General features: G+C 43.7%; 1 protein-coding gene across 6 annotated transcripts in view; it reads left to right on the top strand.

The window, feature by feature from the left end:
- The window catches only part of SEPTIN11 (septin 11), a 138,382-nt gene that overhangs the window by 54,129 nt on the left and 62,625 nt on the right, over positions 1-21,628 (top strand). The window lies entirely within an intron of this gene.

The following is a 21,628-nucleotide window of genomic DNA, read 5'->3' as shown; positions in this document are numbered from 1 at the left end:
ACATAATACTCCCATGAAATGAGCCTCCTTATCTCCACTTGACAAGAGATACTTGAATCCATGGTAGGGCAAGATTTAGGGAAATGATTTGTCAAATCAGTTGCTCTGTCCTTTTCATGCAGGATAGAGACAAACTATTAAGGCTTTTAAAATGACTGTGACCTGATTAGGAGAATATAGCAACTATTTTCAGTAAAGAGGACATAAGATTAGCAAGAGTAGCAAGTTCTTTTATTTTTTTTTTCATGTATTATATATATTATAATACATAAACATATCTAGCAATAACATGCCTTGAAAAAGAAATTCATATAATCTAGATCTCAAGCATTCTTATACTTAATTACCATTAGAAAAATGTCAAATTTAATGTAACCATAACACTAATAAGAAATAGAAGTTTACCTTACATGTTCTCTTTAAAATAGTTATGAGCCATGGTTTACTGTAGTTTACTAGCAGTCTAGCAGTCTTTAAAGTGTTAGTCACTCAGTTGTGTCCGGCTCTTGGCGACCCCATAGACTGTAGCCCACTAGGGTCCTCTGTCCATGGGATTTCCCAGGCAAGAATATTGGAGTGGGTAGCCATGCCCTTCTCCAGGGGATCTTCCTGACCCAGAGTTCTAACCCGAGTCTCCTGCACTGCAGGCAGATTCTTTGCCATCCGAACCACCGGGCCTCAATTTTGTCCTGGAGTGAATTATTTATGGTATGGAGACACAGTAAGGGGGAGACATGGTGAGATAGTAGGGGAGAGATACTGGTGCATCAAACCATCTTTGACCATGGGGAGCTTCATTGTTTGGTTCATTTATTTGACAGGAAAAAAGTACCAAAAGGGACAACGCTCCGATTCTTCAATTAAATTACTATAAATGCCCAAGCATGTGCCACCTCTTGGTTTTAGCTGTTGAAATGAGGGTGTTAGAGATGTCATAGTTTTCAATTTTTCAAAAGAAGATGGACATTTAAGAATTTGAGGTGCAATCTTCCCATCTGAAAATGCTGGCAACTGAATCAAATATTTTAAAATACTGTGTGGGCCACATACACATGTTCATGGGCTGTGCCTGCCAGTTTGCAGTCTGATTTCCATTGGAAATAATTCATTTATTTTTCTTGTATTTGAATAAAGAAATCATTCAAGTTTTAAAATTTTGTTTTGGTACGTCTTTTAGAATGCTTTAACATTTGAGCAATTAAAGCACTTTGTGTGGGAAATATGCTGGTTTTTAAAACAGAAGCACTTCCTTGAATTCTGATATGAAAATGTCTGCATAGTTTTAAGGCAGCAGCAAAACTTGTAGATTGTGTCCTTCACAGGATCTCTCCAGACAGGTTTGATCCATTTGGGAGAAATAGAACCAGAGTTGGGTGGTATGACCAGGATCCACGGCGGAGGGAGTGGGAGGCCTTCTTGAGAGTGTGGTGTCCGATGCAAATACTCCTCTGCGAAAATATTTGCTATACATAGTGAATGGGGTTGGATTTTTTTTCTATTTTTCATTTTGGTTGAGGTCCAGTGACAGTTAATGGCTGTTCCTTGCAGGCTGTGAAATAATTTATGAGCTTGGCAGTAGGATGATGTAAAACGCAAGTGGATACAGGTAGAATAAGGTCTGTTACCAGATTCCAAGAAATTGTTAGTGCTGGAGCCAGGAGGGACTTTAGAGGTCACCTCATCAGGGCCTGCCTTTGAGATGGGAAGTCGAGTTCTGGGGAGTTCAGCTGAGACTGAAGTTTCTCATTTACCCTTCCCCGCCCAGCAGGAAGCCAGCACACCAGCTTCTCCTCTCTTCTTCCTGCCTGGAGGAAAATGTATCTTCTAGGACTTATTTGTGACAATCAGACAAACAAAAGCAGGTGCTTGGTGAACAGAATACTTAGAAAACAACTTCTGAGGCTTCTGATCATCAGAAGATTTTTATGACAAAAATTTCTGTGATGGTTTTTTTGAGTTTTGATTCCCTTCTTTCCAAAAGACTACTTGTCCCTAATGGTTGTGTGTATTGAGTTACTCAGTTGTGTCTGACTCTTTGTGACCTCATGGACTGCAGCCCACCAGGCTTCTCTGTCCATGGAATTTTCCAGGCAAGAATACTGGCATGGGTTGCCATTTCCTGCTCCAGGAGATCTTCCTGATTCAGGGATTGAAGCTGAGTCTCTTGCGTCTTCTGCATTGACAGGCTGATTCTTTACCACTGCTCGTGGTAAAGCCCAGTGGTTATAAGAAGCAAAAATTTAGTTGGATCATCAACAGAAAAATGTGGCAGGACTTCCCTGGTGGCGCAGTGGCTAAGAATCTGCCTGCCAGTGCAGAGGACAGACGGGTTCCATCCCTGGTCTGAAAAGATCCCACATGGCGAGAAGCAACGAAAGCCTGTGCGCCACAACTCCAGAGCCTGTGCTCTCAAGCCTGTGTGACACGACTACGGAGTCCTGTGCGCCCTAGAGACTGTGCCCCGCAACAAGAGAAGCCACACTTGGCCGCAACTAGAGAAAGCCCACACAAAGCAACAAAGATCCAGTGCAGCTAAAGATAAAATTAAAGAAAAATATGGCAGTTAATTACCTTTAATTGTGTCCTATTTCCTGCTGGTGGGTTCAACCACATGAACTAGTTGATTTCAGCTGTTTTTAAACTAAGAAAATGCTAGTTTCCTGTGAGTCAGGATAGTAACTTGACAAAAGGGTGATTAAGTACAGTTGACCCTTGAGCGACATGGGTTTGAACTGCACAGGTCCACTTAGAAGTGGATATTTTTCAATAGTAAATATTGCAGCTCTATACATCTATAGTTGGTTGAATCCAAGGATGCAGAGAAACCACTGGTATGGAGGGCTGGCTATAAATTATATGAGGATTAACCCCTGGGTTATTCAAGGGCCAGCTTATACTGGGCTATCTTTCCAGTCTTCTAAAACTATCCTTAGCATTTTCCATGGTCACTGACCATTTAGCCCTTCTCGGTTTATCCGGCTCAAGCACTCTTCTGCTGGGACACTTTTACTGAGAGATGTGGGTTGAAAGCTCCCTGTGCACACGTGGAACAGTCTTCCTTCCACATGTTATATTTGGCTTGAAAAGCCTCCCTTGCCTTGAAGAAAAGACTGTCCAGCTGAAGTCAGATGCTAGATTTGTCTAAGTTTTCAGGCCAACAGAAGCCAGTTGGAATGGAAGCCTTGGTCCACAGCAGTATAGTTTGATAGGCAGTCATAGTAATGTTACAACTTGTATTGAGGATTCGAAACTTTTGGAAACTTTGCCCTGTTACTGTAATTTAATCCTAACTGTATTTGGCCATGGTAGTGGTAATGGGGGGTGGTGAGTGGGCCCACAGAAAGCAGTGTTCTAAACTTTAGATTTTTTCTTCTGCTAGTTTTCTAAATCGAATCCACTGAGTATTGCCTTTGTCAAACCAACTTCTGTAAAAGAAGTGGCATCTTGGCATTTTGCAGATTCTGAAAATAAGTATAAAATGAGACATTTAAGCTTAACTCTGAAATTGTTACTTGAGAGATGTTGTGATCTCAATAATATTTCAGACCTCTGACAAAATAGAATAAATCTTTTGACTTGAGGCATCAAGGGAATTGAAAATGTATATTCCTTTTTCTTAAGAAATTTTAAAAAAGAAATCCACCCCAGATCCAGGCAATAGGAGAAAGCCAAACTCTACCAAATTCATGGCTCATAAAGGTCAGCGTGCACTGCAGCTGCATAAATATGAGAGAGCCACCACAAAGAGCAACTTGGAAATGGGGTTTTTCTGTACTCCTCTGAATCAGAGGATTAGTTAGAAATTCACTTCTGTGGAGAAGGAAATGGCAACCCACTCCAGTGTTCTTGCCTGGAGAGTCCCAGGGATGGAGGAGCCTGGTGGGCTGCCGTCTGTGGGGTCTCATGGAGTCGGACACGACTGAAGCCACTTAGCAGCAGCAGCAGCAGCAGCCTGGACCCAGGTGATCTGTTGGTTTGAGCCTTTTTGTTTTTATTTCTGCTGTATCAAAACCAAGCAATACCAAATTAATGACAGAAATGGAAGAATGAAAGGGGATTCAACTCTTCTTGATTTTTTTTTTTCCTCCACTCGCCAAGAGAAAATGATGGTTAGAGAACTTTTAACCTAACTTGACACCTTGCCTGGGTGTTAGTTATTCTTTTTTTTTTTTTTTTTTTTATGGGTTTGTTTATTTTAATTGGAGGCTAATTGCTTTACAGTGTTACATTGGTTTTGCCATGAATTGACATGGGTCTGCCACGGATGTACACGTGTTCCCCGTCCTGAACCTGTTAGTTGTTCTTAAATGCTCACTCTCCATGGGAGCCCCTAGGCCTTCCTCATCTTAGAAGGTAGCTCCAGCTGCCAGCCGAGTGCAAGGAGGCTGGTACAGCCATGACCTTCCTTCCCTGTGCATCCCCCAGCCGAGGCTGTTCTGCAGGGCTTTCAGCTGGGGTGGGAGCCCGCTGCTCCCCGCACGCTTGCCTCCCCACTGTCCCCATGTCTCCCAAGTGCTCTTGCCACCTATGGCTGATATGTCACAGAAGAAAGTGATGCACTGACTGGGACACAACTGGAAAACACGTGGCAAAGAAAGCAGAAAGGACTTGGACTACATGAGGTCAGAATTTTACACCTGTTTGTACAACTTAGGTCTTGGTGGGAAAAGCAGAAAATTTAAAAAAAAAAAAAAAGCTTCGAGAAGCTTAAAAAAAAAAAGAAGAAATTCACTTCTGACATCTCAGCTCGTTTTGACTCTTCAGGTCCACACTTTTACTCAGTTCTTAACTCATTTCATAGTACTTGTATATGAGCTGTAGAACTAAGGAGTCCTTTTACTGATATAGGGCTTCCCTAGTGCTCAGATGGTAAGCAATCTGTCCATAATGCAGAAGACCCGGATTTGATCCCTGGGTCTGGAAGATTCCCTGGAGAAGGGAATGACTCCCCTTCTCCCCCACAAAGAATTCTGTGGACAGAGGAGCTTGGTGGGTTACAGTCCACGGTATTGCAAAGAGTCAGACAAAACTGAGTGACTAACTTCTTTTTTTTTTCTTTTATTGGTATAAAAGGTTTTCCAAAGGAAAAAGGTATGAGAGAGGCTGAATCTTTTACTTTATCTCTGCATACCTGCCCTTTGCCACTCTATTCTTTTTGGGGTGCAGGCTTTCCTCCCCTAATCCCTATGAGGCTGCATCTCCATGCCAACTTTGTCTTTGCACATCACGGGAATGCCTTTCCCTGGCTCTTCCATCCTCTACGCCTTCTCATCCTGCAAGACTCTCCAGGCCTCTTAACTTTCCCCTCGTCCAGGCAGAATTGGGAAGACTCATTTCTCATTTATCTTTGGGTCCCATAATAAGCGGATACCTTGTTGTACCATGACAATTTTCGTGACCTTTTCATTTTTGTGTCTTAAATCCAGTAGAGAATAGTACCTGGCACAAAAGAGATCCTCAGTAAACATTTCAAAATAATTCAGCCATAACAGGCCTAGGTTTCTGCCTAATGTAGAAGGACTTAACCAGTAAAAATTGCTGTGGTAGAACATCCTAGAAGGAGGTGACAGAACAAAGAATTTAACGATCCACTCAATTTTTCTCAGGAATTCTCAGTCATCGTTATTTAACGGTTGAGCTCCTGACAGTAAGAAGCTGTAGAGGGCTGGGAAGTGAACACAGATGCAGTGGGCTGAAGATTTTAATTTTCACTTCACCTGTTTCTTGTCTCTGCTCAATTTTTCATAGCCCTGGTTTGCTCAGGCCATCCCAGTTGGGGTTGACAAAGTGTAATATAATTTATTCCTGCTCATCAGAAGACACTGCAGAGTGACTGGGTGAGGCGGCCTCCGTGAATGGTACAGCTGGTTCTCTTTGGTATTGCATTCAGGGCCTGCCTCTGGGCGTGTTTTTCCTAATTATTGAAATTATATGTATACAGTGATCCCTGAAGCGCTTCTGTGTGGAAATTGGTGGGCTGCTTTCAGTCTTTTCATGTTTATTACTTATTACTTTCCAGAGAGCTGCCAGTGTGGTTGGCGAAAGTTCTAGCAATAATAAGCGTGAGGTGGTTATTCATGATTGTCTTTATCCTGTGGAAATGAGACTACAGGATTCATTGGGACAATAAATACCTACATTTTTAAAGTTTGTGTATGAAATCTATATGTGTTTCTTATATAGGCATCCTTAAATGTCTAGTTGAGTTGACATTGAATTGATAGGGAAAAACATTTTAAATATTGTTTACAATGGAACTGCTTACAGTAGGCAAGACTGTACCAGACGCTTCCTATTGATTGCATTGAACAACACCCTCACCAAAATCTTATATATTGACCTTTCCCCACTAACTTCTTTGGGGCTTCTCTGGTGGTTCATTGTAGCAGCCACGCTCCTACATCACAAGCCTATGCTGCTGCTAAGTCACTTCAGTCGTGTCCGACTCTGTGCGACCCCACAGACGGCAGCCCACCAGGCTCCCCCGTCCCTGGGATTCTCCAGGCAAGAACACTGGAGTGGGTTGCCATTTCCTTCTCCAGTGCGTGAAAGTGAAAGTGAAAGTGAAGTCGTGTCTGTTAGCGACCCCATGGGTTGCAGCCTGCCAGGCTCCCCCGTCCCTGGGATTCTCCAGGCAAGAACACTGGAATGGGTTGCCATTTCCTTCTCCAGTGCGTGAAAGTGAAGTCACTCAGTCGTGTCCGACTGTTAGCAACCGCATGGACTGCAGCCTGCCAGGCTCCTCCGTCCATGGGGTTCTCCAGGCAAGAGTACTGGAGTGGGGTGCCATTGCCTTCTCCACACAAGCCTATGATGTACACACTATCCATACTTTTCAATGAAAGGCAAAGAGACCTAGAAGTCATCTGCCCCGAAGTCATTCAGCTCAGAAGTGGCAGAGCTGGGATTTTTATTTGTGACTGACTTGCAGCCATGCTGTTTTACTTTTTGTATCAATTACAGAGAGTTTTTACCCAAGTCTATCATTTGTCAACTAAAAAGATGCACAATGTGAGAGTTGCAAGTTAAGTTTTATTTGTGGGAAAATGAGGGCTGTAGCCTGGGAGACAGCACCTCAGATAGCTCTGAGATACTGCTCCAAAGAGGTAGCGTTGTTGTTCAGTCGCTAAGTCGTGTCCGACTCTTTGCAACCCCATAGGCTGTAGGCCAGGCTCCTCTCTCCATGGGATTATCATAGCAGGAATACTGGAGTGGGTTGCCATTTCCTTCTCCAGGGAATCTTCCTGACCCAGGGATTGAACTCACATCTCCTGCACTGGCAGGCGGATTTTTTTTTTTACCACTGAACCACCAGAGAAGCCCCAAAGAAGTAGTGGGGAAAGGTCAATATATAAAATTTTGGTGAGGCGGGGAGTTCAGTGTAATCAAGCACTTACTTTACAAAAGGTTTCCTGCTAGTCACAAGGAGCTGATGTCACCACGAAGGGATTTAGTGCTCTTCTAGATTTGGAAGAGAAGCAAGGATTTGGGTCATGAAATCAGTTCCTGAAAATATCTATCTAAAGACCCGTTCCACCAGTTTCCGTGGAGCACAGAGTATCTCACTCTCCACCCTGAGTTCCCCTCGGGGTTGTTGATTGGTCGCCAGCTGCAGCAGCATAGAGTTCAATCCCCGCAGAGGAATATAGCAGATGCCCTTCTTGTTCAATCACTGCAAATGCTCTTGGCAAGTGCCAGTTTGTAGTTGACACATTTAAGATAAGTGTGTGCCTGCTTGCTAAGTCGTTTCAGACGTGTCCCACTCTGTGTGACCCCATAGACAGTAACCCACCAGGCTCCTCCAGTAAGGATACTGGAGTGGGTTGCCGTGCCCTCCTCCAGGGGATCTTTCCAACCCAGGGATCGAACTCACATCTCTGACATTTCCTGCGTTGGCAGGTGGGTTCTTTACTACTCGCGCCACCTGGGAAGCCCATTAAAAATGGCACCACCGACTTCCTGTAGACCTGCCCAAGATATATGTGGGTGAAAGGTAACACTAATTACTTTCAAAATTTAAATCACTTTATGCATTGTCTGGAACAAAATACTGAAGCATTTGTTTCCCCTAAATACTATTTAGTTATGATTTTTAAATGTTGGCTGGGTGCAGTGCAACATTTAGGAACATGCCAAGATTTTATGAGATTTTTAGAGGGGTAGTATTCACTTGGGAAAAAGGAAAACATCTGAAAATGGACAACTTCAGGACTATTCAGTCGTATACTGTTTATCTTAAAGGAAGATTGGGGGACTTCCCTAATAGTCCAGTGATTAAGACTTCTCCAGTGCACAGGATACAAGTTTGATCCCTGGCCAGGGAGCTAAAATCCCACATGCCTTGTGGCCAAAAAAACCAAAACATAAAAAACAGAAGCAAAGTTGTAACAAAGTCAATAAAGACTTTAAAAATGGTCCACCTTAAAAAAAAAAAAAAAAGATGAGAATAAGCCAGTGAGGGTCTGGGTGTGAAATGCCAAGTGGCTGTCACAGTGTCTTTTTTCTGTCCAGCTTCATGCAGCCCTGTAAAAAATGGGCCTTTTAAAATATGGGGACCTAATTACTTTTCTAAAGTAATTCTTAATAAAGATGGCCAATGGCTCTGCAAGATAAAACAGCAACCTCTAGGTGGTTATAGTATTTAACTACCATGGTTGTAGTGAGGTTGAACCTCTTTTTGGGTGGCCATTGGGCATTTGTTTTCATTTCTCTGTGAATGACCTCTTCACCTCCTTGCCTTCTCCTCCTCTGCCCCCCCACTTGGGCTATTTCTCTCTGTCCTGTTGACATTCATCCTTTTTATATGTGGAAATAATCTCCTCTCAGTCTGCCTTGTATCTTTACTTTTCTTTCTGGTGTCTTGAAGCTTCAATTGCACCATCTTCTTTTTGGTTTGTATTTAAGTGTCTTGTTTGGGAAATCTTGAGCTCCCTTTTCACTGAAGTTCATTTAATTATGTTTAACAACTGTTTTGTCTTTTGCTCAGTAATTTAAAGAGGACAAGAATGTAGCAACTGTTGAGAAACAGAGTCCATTCATCCAGTGGGAGATGTCCTGAACTAATAAATTAGAAACAACTCAAAGAGGAGACAGAAAGGGAAGAGCTTGGAACCTAAGATGTGACAAGGAACTCAAGATCCAGGCCTTTTAGAGGGGCACAGGCATTTAATGCTCTGTGATTTGAAGAAACTTTTATGAGACAGTTAACACCTAACTTGTCATTAGCAGTTCAGTACACACTGGACTAGATGGAGGACAAGCAAGGGAGGCCTTGAGTTAGTGATGGGGTCTCTGAGTTAGAAATGTGTTGATTGAGGGGGAAGAGATCCCATTTTAATGTTCATTTCACTTGGGTTATTTCCAGCTTTATTGATCTAAGTATTTTCTTGAAAATAATGAGTGATAATGTTGAACACTCACTGTACAACATGCACTGTGCCTAAGCACTTTATATGCATGATCTCATTTCGTCGATAAACTCCTGGGCAGGTGGTGTATTATTTTCCAAATGAGGAAACAGCCTCAAGAAGGATAAATAACCTTCCCAAAGTAAGTAAGTAAATGGGACCAGGATTTGAATTCACTGTTTTCTGACCTCAGGACCAATTAGATGTGATTGTTACACATTTTTAATAATAAAGTACTTGTGAAGATGACGCATGATGAGTCCTTGTCGTTGATGACCGTGGCCGTTCTGCTGTGAAACTGGGCTCTATCAAGCATCTGCTGGCAAGGCTGAAGTTCGTTGCTCTCAGTGGGAGTGAGAAGTTTCTGAAGGGCTTTTTCACCCTTAAAAAAAAAAGCCACTTCCCTTCTGGGGGCCCTGCTTTTCTATGCAGGCTTTGGTACCTTCTGCAAAGGGTGTGTGTGTGTGTGTGTGTGTGTGTGTCTATGTGCTAAGGCACTTCAGTTGCGTCTCTTTGCAACCCCATGGACTGTAGCCCACCAGGCTCCTCTGTCCATGGGATTCTCCAAGCAAGAAACCTAAGGAGTGGGTTGCCATTTCCTTTTCCAGGGTTCTTTCCTGAGTCATGGATCGAACCCGCATCTCTTGCGTCTCCCTGTATAGGCAGGCAGGTTCTGTACCACTAGTGCCACTGACGCCAATGAAGGGTCTGCAAGGTGACGAGTGGGTTATTTTCCTTCCGAGCCCTGGCTTGGCTCTCCAGCAGCCCTTTACTCAGGCCTCAGGTAAACTACATGCTGCCATGGTGCAAGGGGACTGGATGAACCTTGTCTGTGTGTGTATTATTTTTTTTTAATTTTTTTAAGATTTATGTATTATTTTTTGGCTGTGCTGGGTCTTCATTGCTGCGTGTGGGCTTTCTCTAGTTGTGGTGCATGGGCTTTTCATCATGGTGGTGTCTCTTGTTGCGGAGCACAGTCTCTAGGTGCCTGGGTTCTAGAGTGAGGGCTCAGAACTGGCTCATGGGTGAGCTCCACAACCTGTGGGATCTTCCCTGGCCAGGGATCGAACCCAGGTCCCCTGCACTGGCAGGAGGATTCTTAAGCACTAGACCACCAGGGAAGCCCTGCGTGTGTAATACATGACCCACACACACTAGAGGGGACACTCAGAGCATGGCCATCTCCCCAGGGCTCCTCATCAACAGTCCACTCCCCACCTCAGCACGTATTTCATCAGGCCGACCCAAACGTACTGTTTTACTTTGTTTATATTTTAATTAAAAACAATTTTTTTTGTCCACACCGCACAGCATTCGGGCCCTAACCCTAGTTCCCCAGGGGTTGAACCCGAGCCCTCTGCAGTGGAAGCATGGAGTCTTAACCACTGGACCACCAGGGGAGTCCCATAGCCTACTTTAGTGAAAATGTGACACATAGCAAGCAAACAGGAAACTACAATCTGTTTATATGGAACTAGTGCTGAGGTGAGTCACTGATATAATTCCCTACTGTTCAGTTCAGTTCAGTTCAGTCACTCAGTCGTGTCTGACTCTTTGTGACCCCATGAATTGCAGCACACCAGGCCTCCCTGTCCATCACCAACTCCCGGAGTTCACTCAGACTCACGTCCATCGAGTCAGTGATGCCATCCAGCCATCTCATCCTCTGTCATCCCCTTCTCCTCCTGCCCCCAATCCCTCCCAGCATCAGAGTCTTTTCCAATGAGTCAACTCTTCGCATGAGGTGGCCAAAGTACTGGACTTTCAGCTTTAGCATCATTCCTTCCAAAGAAATCCCAGGGCTGATCTCCTTCAGAATGGACTGGTTGGATCTCCTTGCAGTCCAAGGGACTCTCAAGAGTTCTCCAACACCACAGGTTAAAAATCCAGGTTTTCTTGCTTATTTCCTATGAGACCTTGGCCAGGTTTATTTGTATCCTTATGACTTAATGTCCACCTCTGTAAAATGAGGATAATATTATCTAACTTTCAGGGTTCTGAGGATGTAAACTTTAATGTGTGGAAATCATTGAGAATAGTGCCTGGTGGATAGATGGTACCTTATGAATGTTTGCTATTTTATAGATTTCAAGCAATAAGTCACTGTTTCCAGGGCGGTGGTCCTGTTACTATTTCATTGTGCCTCAGGGAAATCTTACATTCTTATCTCTGAGAGTTTTGGTGAATTGATATCACTTTTACCTCCCCTTGTAGATGAAGACATCTCTGCAGTCTCTAGAAAAATAGAAAAGTTTATTTGAGCCCCAGGGAGACTGCTGCTGGCTTTCGGTCATGTTTTCTCACCATGGCCATGTCCCTTTGATCACCCAGATGTAGTCCCCCATTTAAGCCTCAAGAATAGGTTCTCCCCCATCTAGAATTGGCAGCGTGTCCATGAGTTTTGACCCTAGCTGCTGAAACCAGGATTAAAGCATCCTGGCTGTCCGTGTGGACTCTCCCTGCCTCCTCTTCCTTGTTGAGCCTGCCCCTTTAGTGCTGGTAGTTGTAGACTGTTGACAGTTCAGTGACCCATGTTGAGCACTGACTCTCCGCCAAGCCCTGTCCAGATGCTGTGGAGGACAAACTGAACACCACTGCAGGTTTCTGTGTTTTGGGTTTTCAGAGAGCGTTCAAGCAGGAATGACTTTGAAAGAAACCATCTCATCCAGCTCTTTCAGTGTACAGAGAAGGGAGCCAAGACCCAGGAGAGTCAGTGACCTGCTTACAGCCCAGAGACTCAGAACAGGAGCCAAATCCTCTGACTTCTGTTCATACTACAAACCCAAGGACAGCAGAACAGAGGTGTTCTAGATAGGTAGTTTGTAGGCAAATTCTTTGGTTTCCCATTACCCAGCAGAGGAAAGCCCAAATCCCTTTCCAATTGCTGATCTCATGTTTGGGACCCTGGTCACTGACTATGGTGGAAAAAACCTTAACAGTTTTGGAGCTTCAGATGCAATGAATCCAGTTTAACTTGGGTCTTCAATGCAGTTGAATATTTATGGTGAGTCACCCTTTGTAAAAAAAAAAAAGTCCTCATGAAAGACTTACATAATACAGCTACATAACACAGCTCGAGTTACTGTTGGTGCTGCACACGTGCACACCTCCAGCCTGTGGACTCGAGAATAACTAATGCCTTGCAGACGACACAGGACACCGTCTGGAAGCTCTCTGCCATTCCAAGTGCATCCTGTGACGGGCGGTTTGGGACCTGTTTTTTTATTAGTTGCATTCTTTATGTCAAAACAAAGTGCTCCCCGTAGCCATTACCATGGGGCTTTGTTGCAACTTCAGTCCACTTGTATATTAATTTTTTACATGTTAAAAAATTACTTATTAATTCATTTTATGTGACAGTAATTGTATTGCCTGTTGACATAAATAATGGTTTTATGAAATGTAAATTTTTCAAGCCAGTCACTGAGATGAGATGCATTGTTTTACACTTTTGTAATTCTTTTTAATGCTGACTTAATAGAAGACAGCTGGGTCTTCAGGTCTGCTTTTCATTTACTCTGATGCAATATATTGTTTTGGTTGAAGTACATGAAGAAGTTCTAGCTTCATAGATACTGTGGTTGAAAAGAAGGAACTTGTATACCCTTAAAAGTTTCCTGGAAAGCTGCCAGAAAGTCTCTGACCACGCTTGGAGAACTACTTAACTTTTTTTTAAATTGATTTTTATTGGAGTATAGTTGCTTGACACTGTTGTGTTAGTTTCCACTGTACAGCAAAGTGAATCAGCTATTCATATACACACATCCGCTTCCTTTTGGACTTTCTTCGTATTCAGGTCACCCCAGAGCATTAGAGACAGTTCCCTGTGCTACACACTATGTTCTCTTTCGGCATCTGTTTTATACATAGCATCAGTAAGTGTATGTGGGTCAATCTCCACCTCCCAGTTCCTCCCACCCTGCTTTAAAGTAACTCTCCCTGCTCTGTATCCTCGTTCATTTCCCTCTAGGGAGGAGTGTTGAATTTCCTGATAGATGGTTTGGAGAAGAAAGTGGGCACTTTCCTTATGGTAAAGTTAGGACTCTTCCTATGTGCTGATAGTGGTGTATAAAGTAACACTATTAAAACAACAGCAACTAGAAGAAAATGATTTAATCCAATTTAAGAAAAGTGTTTGCCTGTAGTGGTGGGCATTAGGGAGAGGAATACTGTTCCATGTGGGGGACTCTGGAGCTTCAAAGCTTTACATGATGTTCTGTCTCTTGGGCTGGGTGTTAGATATGTTGGTATGTGTTCTATTATCTTTACATGATAAGGATATTTTATGTTGCTGCTGCTGCTGCTAAGTCGCTTCAGTCGTGTCCGACTCTGTGTGACCCCATAGATGGTAGCCCACCAGGCTCCCCTGTCCCTGGGATTCTCCAGGCAAGAATACTGGAGTGGGTTGCCATTTTTTTTTCCAATGCATGAAAATGAAAAGTCAAAGTGAACTCGCTCAGCTGTGTCCGACTCTTAGTGACCCCATGGACTGCAGCCTACCAGGCTCCTCCGTCCATGGGATTTTCCAGGCAAAACTACTGGAGTGGGGTGCCATTGCCTTCTCCCAAGGATATTTTATAGACATAATTTAAAGAGAGCTCTGGTTTCTAGCAGTTGGGGAAACAATGAAACTGTTTTTTCCCTCATTCAGTCTCTTCTGCTTTTTTGGCTTGGAGCGCTTGAATCCTTCCAGTCTAAAAAACCCCTGTTTGGATACATGAGTTGTAACTATATCCATCACAGTTACTTTTCACTTCCTATGCTTGTGTTCACTTAAGGTCTAAGGCTTATGATTCCGTCACTGTTGTAAGAATCAGGAAAATCCGAAACTCAAGCTCAAATGTGGGGCCAGAGTTGTGAGAGCTCTTGGTGTGGGAATGGTTTGGTGGCAGTGGCCCCCACGGCCTTCTGTGTCATGTTGATCTTGGCCCACAAGGGCTGGATGGTTGTTTTGCTTTCTGCTAGATAATAGACTGGTTTTGTGGTCTCAAAAACTAAAGTCATGCTTCTTGGACAGGGTAACACTCTGTTTGACTTGGACTTGGATCCATTCCTCTGTCTGTTGTGTCTTCTCCTTTGGCTTCATGTTGTTTACTCCTGTTTTGATGACTGATTGCTTCTAGTTGGGTTTTATTTTGGAGCCTGATATCTACTCTCTGTGGGTGCTGGCATCCTTTTCTTCTCTTTCCCCATTGTGAGTGATAAGAACTAGTGTTAAGAACTAGAGAGTGTTCATGCACCCTTCCCCAACAGCCCCTGTCCCCTCATCTGTGTTACAGAAGATGAAACCAAAGCAGAGAGAAATGGTACTTGCTGTCATTCGAAGTGGCTCCTAGCTTGCGTCTGGTTGCAAGCCCTGGAGGATTTTTGGTGTAATGGCTAAAGTAGCTTTTTATGTGTGGGTGCTTACTTGTTTTAAGGTTGGTTAAAGTCCAGCTTCATGATATAATGTGGGATGAGATGGAAAGAAGATTATAGTATTGTAAGTAAAGAAAGCGTATTTGGTGGGACAGAAATTTAGACCATACGAAAAAGCTTAAGAGGAAGCAACCAACAACTTTTATCGGAGGGGGAGAAAATGATATTAAATAATATGTGCGTTTGAATTTGTTAACATCTGATTTTAGAATGCTTTGCCATTTGTTGCACTTGCGGAAATATTATTGTCTAAATATATGACATCTGAGTATGGTTTCCTTGGGTCTGTTATTGTATTAACTAATACTATATTAGTAATAACCTCATGGATTGTTAGGAAATCAAAAAGCAAGTGTCTTGTGTTGATACCACATGTGTTCCAAATTGTGAGCCGCAGACAAGTGGGTGTAAAGGAACGTGGGTGCAATTAAAATGTCTTCAGAATGGGGAGTCGAAGTAAATCTTAAGTGGAATTGCCAACGAATGCCTAGCTCAGGGTGGGCTTTAGAATCATGTTAGTTTCCCTGAGGGTAAAATTGTCATTAGTTTTAAAAGTTTTATTTTTTAATATAAACTCAGACAAAGTGGATAATGGCATTCCATTGATAAGTCAGGAGATAATCATTTTCTCTTTCGTCTAATCTGAAATCCCCGGGCGATGAGCCTTCCCCTCTGGACAGGATGAGGGAATGAATCTGGAAATGTTCTCTCATCCCCAAAGGGGCATCTCTTTTTAGGATAGTGAGGTTGGTGTCTCGCCGGTTCCTTGCATATGGTAGCAGGGGTCCAGAAAATGCTCGCTGTGCCCTGTTCCCGAAAGCTTTGTGGCAGGCCAGCCATGCGTGTGTGCACTCCTCAGCGCTCTCCGAGAGGCTAAGGAGGAAGTGATGGGAGCTTATCCGGCATGCGACCCATGTGGTTTTAATCCGTCAGGACTGCTGACGGCATCCTGTCTTTCTTCTCCGCCTCTGATGCATCTTCTTTGCATCTTCTGTGTAAGCTTCAGTTGCTCTTTCTCTGCAGCTGGTTTTTCTAGCATCCCCAGAGAAAACAAAGAAGGGAGGCTGGATAATCTTTGCTGCTTTTCAGGTGAGCAAGAGAGTGATGGCTGTAGGCTGCTTAACTTTAACCTATAATCTTCCCCGTTGGATGTGTTCCTTCTAAGAAATACAAGAACGTGCTCAACAGCCGGGGATGGAAAGGCATTTCTTCTCAGATCCTTTCTCCCCTTGCTGCCTGCTTTCCCACCCACCCACCCTGCCCCCTCCCCAAGTCTCCCCATCACTTTCTCTCCCTGCTCCACCGGGTGGGTTCAGGCACAAGTATTGTGGTAGGCCTGCCTTCCCGGCCCTTACTGATCTCAGGAGATGGTAGTATAATGTGCTCGTGTGAGGCTGTGGCTGTCCCCCAGTGGCCAACACACATGTACCATTCTGTGGTTTATAAAAGGTTGACCAGAAGTTGCTTTTCTCGGCTCTCAGGCCTTGCTAATGCAGTGGTGAGGGCTTTGGAAGCAGCCTGCTTGGCTTTAAACCATCACTTACTTGCTGTGTGTCCCTGAGCAGTTACATCTCTGAGCATCAGTTGCCTCAACTATAAGATGAGAATTATATCAGAGGCGATGATGGGAGATAAGTGAGATCAATGCAAAGTGCTCAGGATGGTGCCTGGCACACACATATATATTTATCTGTGTGTATATATGTTTATATGTTGTTGTTGTTTAGTTGCTCAGTTGTGTCTGACTCTTTTGCAACCCCACGGACTGTAGCCCGCCAGGCTCCTCTGTCCATGGGATTCTCCAGGTAAGAAAACTGGAGTGGGTAGCCATTTCCTCCTCCAGGGGATCTTCCCAACCTAGGGATCAAACCCACATCTCCTGCACTGACAGGATGGTTCTTTACTGCTGAGCTACCAGGGAAGCCCACATATATTTATATAAATAAATATATATATTTCCTGAGACCAAGTGCCCTGTACTGTTTAGCTTCATGCACAATGAGTTGCTTCCTAGTGCTGAAAGCGAAAGTCACTCAGTCATGTTCGACTTGTTGCGACCCATGGACTATAAAGTTCGTGGAATTCTCCAGGCCATAATACTGGTGCGGGTAGCCTTTCCCTTCTCCAGGGCATCTTCCCAACCCAGGGATCAAACCCATGTCTCCCGCATTGCAGGCGGATTCTTTACCAGCTGAGCCACAGGAAATACTGGAGTGGGTAGCCTATTCCTTCTCCGGTGGAATCTTCTTGACCCAGGAATCAAACCAGAGTCTCCTGCATTGCAGACAGATTCTTTACCAACTGAGTTATCAGGGAAGCCTTCAAAGTGCTGGCAAGGGATTAAACTGACAAATGTAGCCAAAGTGTTAATGTCTATCTTTTCTAATTCCCAAGGGCTGTCTTCAACCTCACTCCCTCCATCACACATCCCCCATCTTGAAATAATGCTCCTTCTTGCATGGCAGTTGTTTTGGTTGGGAAAGACAGGGGAAGACTGTTAACTCTGTGAGATCTGATTCTCTGCATTTGTTCATCCTAAAACACAGACCAGGCTAAGGGTGACATTATGGTAAGTGAAGTTCAAAGTAAGATACATAAGATGGGATTCCTGTCCTCAGGAAATTTGCATTCTTCCAGGGGCCTGGACCAGTGGAAAACTAAGTGTGGTGCTAGGTACAGGATGACCCAGTTACAGTGACTGCCTGTAGAATAGAGAGCAATGGTGTCTAATTCAGGGAACAGGGAAGGCTTAATGAAGTAGGTGGCATTTTGCCTGGGGCTTTAAGGATGAGTAGGATTTGACAGGTGGAACTGAGGATGAGACATTCTCCATGCAGAGTTGAGTATACTTTGAAAAGAGTCAGCTGTCCAGTTTAAAGTCTAGGTAGGTGGTGGTAGACTTGGAATCTGGAAAAACTGGTCTGAATGCTGCCTCTGCTTTTCAGCTGAGCTGTGGTTTCCTCATCTATAAAACGGAGCCAAAAGTATCTACTTCACAGAGTTAGGATTAAATAAATGGGAAGATGTTTTAAAGGTCTAGGTATGGTGTGTGGCACAGAACTGCTAGGAAATTATTACTTAAGTGACGGTTGCAGTGGAAAAGAGAAGTGAAAAGTTAGAGGACAGGCTCCTCTGTCCATAGAATTCTCCAGGCAAGCGTACTGGAGTGGGTTGCCAATTCCTTCTCCAGGCGGTCTTCCCGACCCAGGGATTGAACCTGGGTCTCCTGAATTGCAAGCCGATTCTTTAGTGTTCAAACCACAGGCTGTCGTGGAAGGAGGATGATACTGAAAAGCTTGAAGGGCAGTCCAAGTATGGCAGCCTTGGTGTATCTCATTCATTTCTGCTAAACTGTACTTAGCGTTGTGGTCTTTGTGTATGTGTTTGGTGATTGATTTTTGGTTGATTGATCAAAGGAAATGTTCGAACTTTCTTGTAGTTCTCTGGCTAAAAGAATGGTAGAGCCTGTTTCCGCTTTTCCTACTCTGAATTTTTAACCTTCACTATTCTGGGCTTCCCTGGTGGCTCAGTGGCAGGTAAAGAATCCATCTGCCAATGCAGGAGACTCAGGTTTGAACCCTGGGTTGGGAAGATCCCCTGGAGAAGGGAATGGCAACCCACTCTAGTATTCTTGCCTGGAGAATTCCATGGACAGAGGAGCCTGGTGGGCTACAGTCCATGGGGTCACAAAAGAGTCAGACACATCTTGGCAACTAAACAACAATGATTCAGGTATTCCAGGCAGCTTTGAATTCATACTTTTAAAAGATATCAATCGACTTTTCCATGTTGATCCCAGAATAGGAGATGAACAAGGAGGTGCAGTTTTCTTGAGGATTAAACCTTCGTTCACGCCACTGTCCAGATAGAGCTGGTTTTACAGTGTTTATTTCTTGAGTATTTGGGCATGCGAGCAGCCAGATGACTTGGGGCTGTCACACTGCCTTCTGAATTATTAATATCTGGGCTAAAGAGTAGGTAGGAAGTTGGACTGAGAAGGAATCCTGGGGTAGAGCTCTCAGGCCTTATTTCCTTACATTCGTGGTTGCAGCTGCCGCACTGCACAAAACCCACTCCTGGTAATAACCAACCTAAGTATGTACAGTTGGTGAAATTGTGGCCAAAGGGGTTTAACTCTGTGTAGCCATGATTACAGTAAGATATATAGTCTGACCCTCTCTATGTGGGAGGGATTTGAGGCTTGGATCTTTCTCAACTCCAGAGGGCCAAAGTTGCTCTTCTTGTTTTTGCCAGTGTAATTATCACTTATTTTCCCTGCCTGCCTTTCATTTTCACTATGTGAATAATAATTATTCTAATGAACCACTAAGGCTCTGGAAGAGGTTAATGGCAGCGACTTGGATCAGTGCCAAAGACTTTTGCTAATTCTTTCACCCCGGGTCTCATTGAACTTTCTGTTTCTCCTTCCTACAGAACGTATGAATTACAGCAAGGATCTCTTGCCAAGTTACAGTCTTTCAAGTTTCGATTTCAGCTTAATGCTGCCCTGTAATCATGCTATCAAAGACTGTCAGAAACACGTTCCCATTCACAGATCCCACGATTCTTCATCTGTTAACCTAGGAGCATTGAACTGGGACTGGACCCCATCTCAGTGATGCATCTGGGTTGCCGACCCAGCCCCTTTGGGCTTTGTGGGAACAACATCGAGAAAACATAACCTTTGCTGTTGAATGTATTTTATCATCTGGTTTTGAAAGCTGATGGGATTTTGTAACAGATTGTTGGATGTAGCAGAGGTTTCCCAGTATCTGATTTGGGTTCTTGTTGATTCTTCAGAAATAACGTGATGATGATGATAATGAAAATGGCTCTTTAAGAGACAGTGGAGGGGCGGAGGGGACTGTGGGAACATTCCTCTGTGACAGCCTGTGAAAAGAAGGTTTGTTTTGCATTAGCTGATCAAGGCCAGAAAGCCAGCCTCTAAAGCCATCCAACAAGAGGAAACTTTAGAGAGCCTTTTGGGTCTGCTTTCCTAAGCACAGCAATAGGTGTGGGGGAAAAAAAAACCAACAACAAAACTCCGCACCAACTTTCTCTTAGAGCTAAGCAGACTCTTCTATGATGTATGTCTTCTAGAAGGCAGAAAATTGTCTGTTCTGCTGGTGGGAGTATTTATTTATTTTAGGGGTTAATTGGTTCTATTTTTTTGAGAAAGAGAACAGAGTAGGAAGAAATAAGAAAGCTTTAGTTTGATTAGGATGGCAGAAATTGTAGCCATAGTTAAAGGAGTCTGTTAGGTTTTCTGCAAGATACACCTTTTTTTTTTTTAATGTTCTGAAGGACGTTTGCATCAAATAGCTTACCACTGGATGATTGCCCAGGCTGGTAATCTGGGTTAAAACCTTGGCTAGCAGGCAGTACTGTATCCAAGATCCCTTGAGCCGCTGCTCTGGTGGGAAGATCTATTCAAAGAGCACTGAGGGGTAGGAAACAGAAAAATCTTTCTTGCTCTCATGATGTGATCATCTAGTGTTTGCTCCTCCTCCCTCAGCACTGGGACACCCAGTGACAGATCCTGGACATGTGTTTAGTTATGTGTTGCTTAGATGTGTGTATGTAATGTTTCACTTTAAGGGTTATTTCCAATAGACTAAAATGTGAGCCAGATTTATTTAAAGTTTTATATCCTCTACACTGAATTATTCTTTGCTCTTCCCAATTCATTGATTTCCATGCCCATGGGACCTCTTTCTTTTCCTACTGCCTCCCCTGACAGATTCCACTTCTTTCTTTCCTTCCATCTCCATTCCGTCTCTGCAGCTCAGCTCAGTTCAATTCAGTTCAGTCGCTCAGTCATGTCTGACTCTTTGCGACCCCATAGACTGCACCACTCCAGGCTTCCCTGTCCATCACCAACTCCCAGAGCGTGCTCAAACTCCCAGCATCAGGGTCTTTTCCAATGAGTCAGTTCTTTGCATCAGGTGACCAGAGTATTGGAGCTTCAGCTTCAGCATCAGTCCTTCCAATGAATATTCAGGACTGATTTCCTTTAGGATGGACTGGTTGGATCTCCTTGCAGTCCAGGGGACTCTCAAGAATCTTCTCCAACACCACAATTCAAAAGCATCAATTCTTCGGCACTTAGCTTTCTTTATGGTCCATCTCTCACATCCATACATGACTACTGGAAAAACCATAGCTTTGACTATCTCTGCAACTCACCAAATCTGTTTCATCTTATCATGAGCTAGATGAGGTCTGACCCCTCTATGACAAGCCTTACTTTCTTGCCATGGTCCATGTTGCTCTCCACTGTCTCCCCCTGATAACCTTTGTTCTGTATTTCATCAGCAAACAGGTCACAGTCATCTTCTGTTTTGTCTAAATGACTTTTCTCCTGAATAATGCTTAAGTTCCTTAAAAAACTTTTGCATTTCCTAGAATTCTTGTGATGTTGCAGCCCCCCTAAAGGTTTGCAGAGTTTGCTTTTGTTGTTGGGGAAGACTTCCTCCAAAGGCAAAGCGACTCTCCGGCTAGTTCCTTGTTAGCTGCCTTATCACTTTTGCTGTAAACGAGGGTGGAAATGCCTTGGTGACCTGATGGAGATCTAGTTTACTATGACTTTTTTTTTTTTTTTTTTTAACCAATTTCTGTGTTTTTCCTCCCTGGAGACTTAGTTGTGTTTTGAGTTAGGGAAGTGCTAATATTCATTATTTTATTCTATCTTAAAATGACACAGGAGAACATAGGAACATTTTAGTGCACAGAGGGTTGGCAGAATCTTAAGGTGGCCCCATGATCCGAGCCCTCGGTTTCCATGCCCTGTATACCCCCAGAAC

The sequence above is a fragment of the Bos grunniens genome, chromosome 6 (genome assembly GCF_055505025.1).
Source record: "Bos grunniens cultivar Pamir isolate PY7600 chromosome 6, Bosgru_T2T1.0, whole genome shotgun sequence".
Lineage (NCBI taxonomy): Eukaryota > Metazoa > Chordata > Mammalia > Artiodactyla > Bovidae > Bos > Bos grunniens.
The sequence above is the reverse complement of the archived record's forward strand: the minus strand, read 5'-3'. Positions and strand labels throughout refer to the sequence as shown.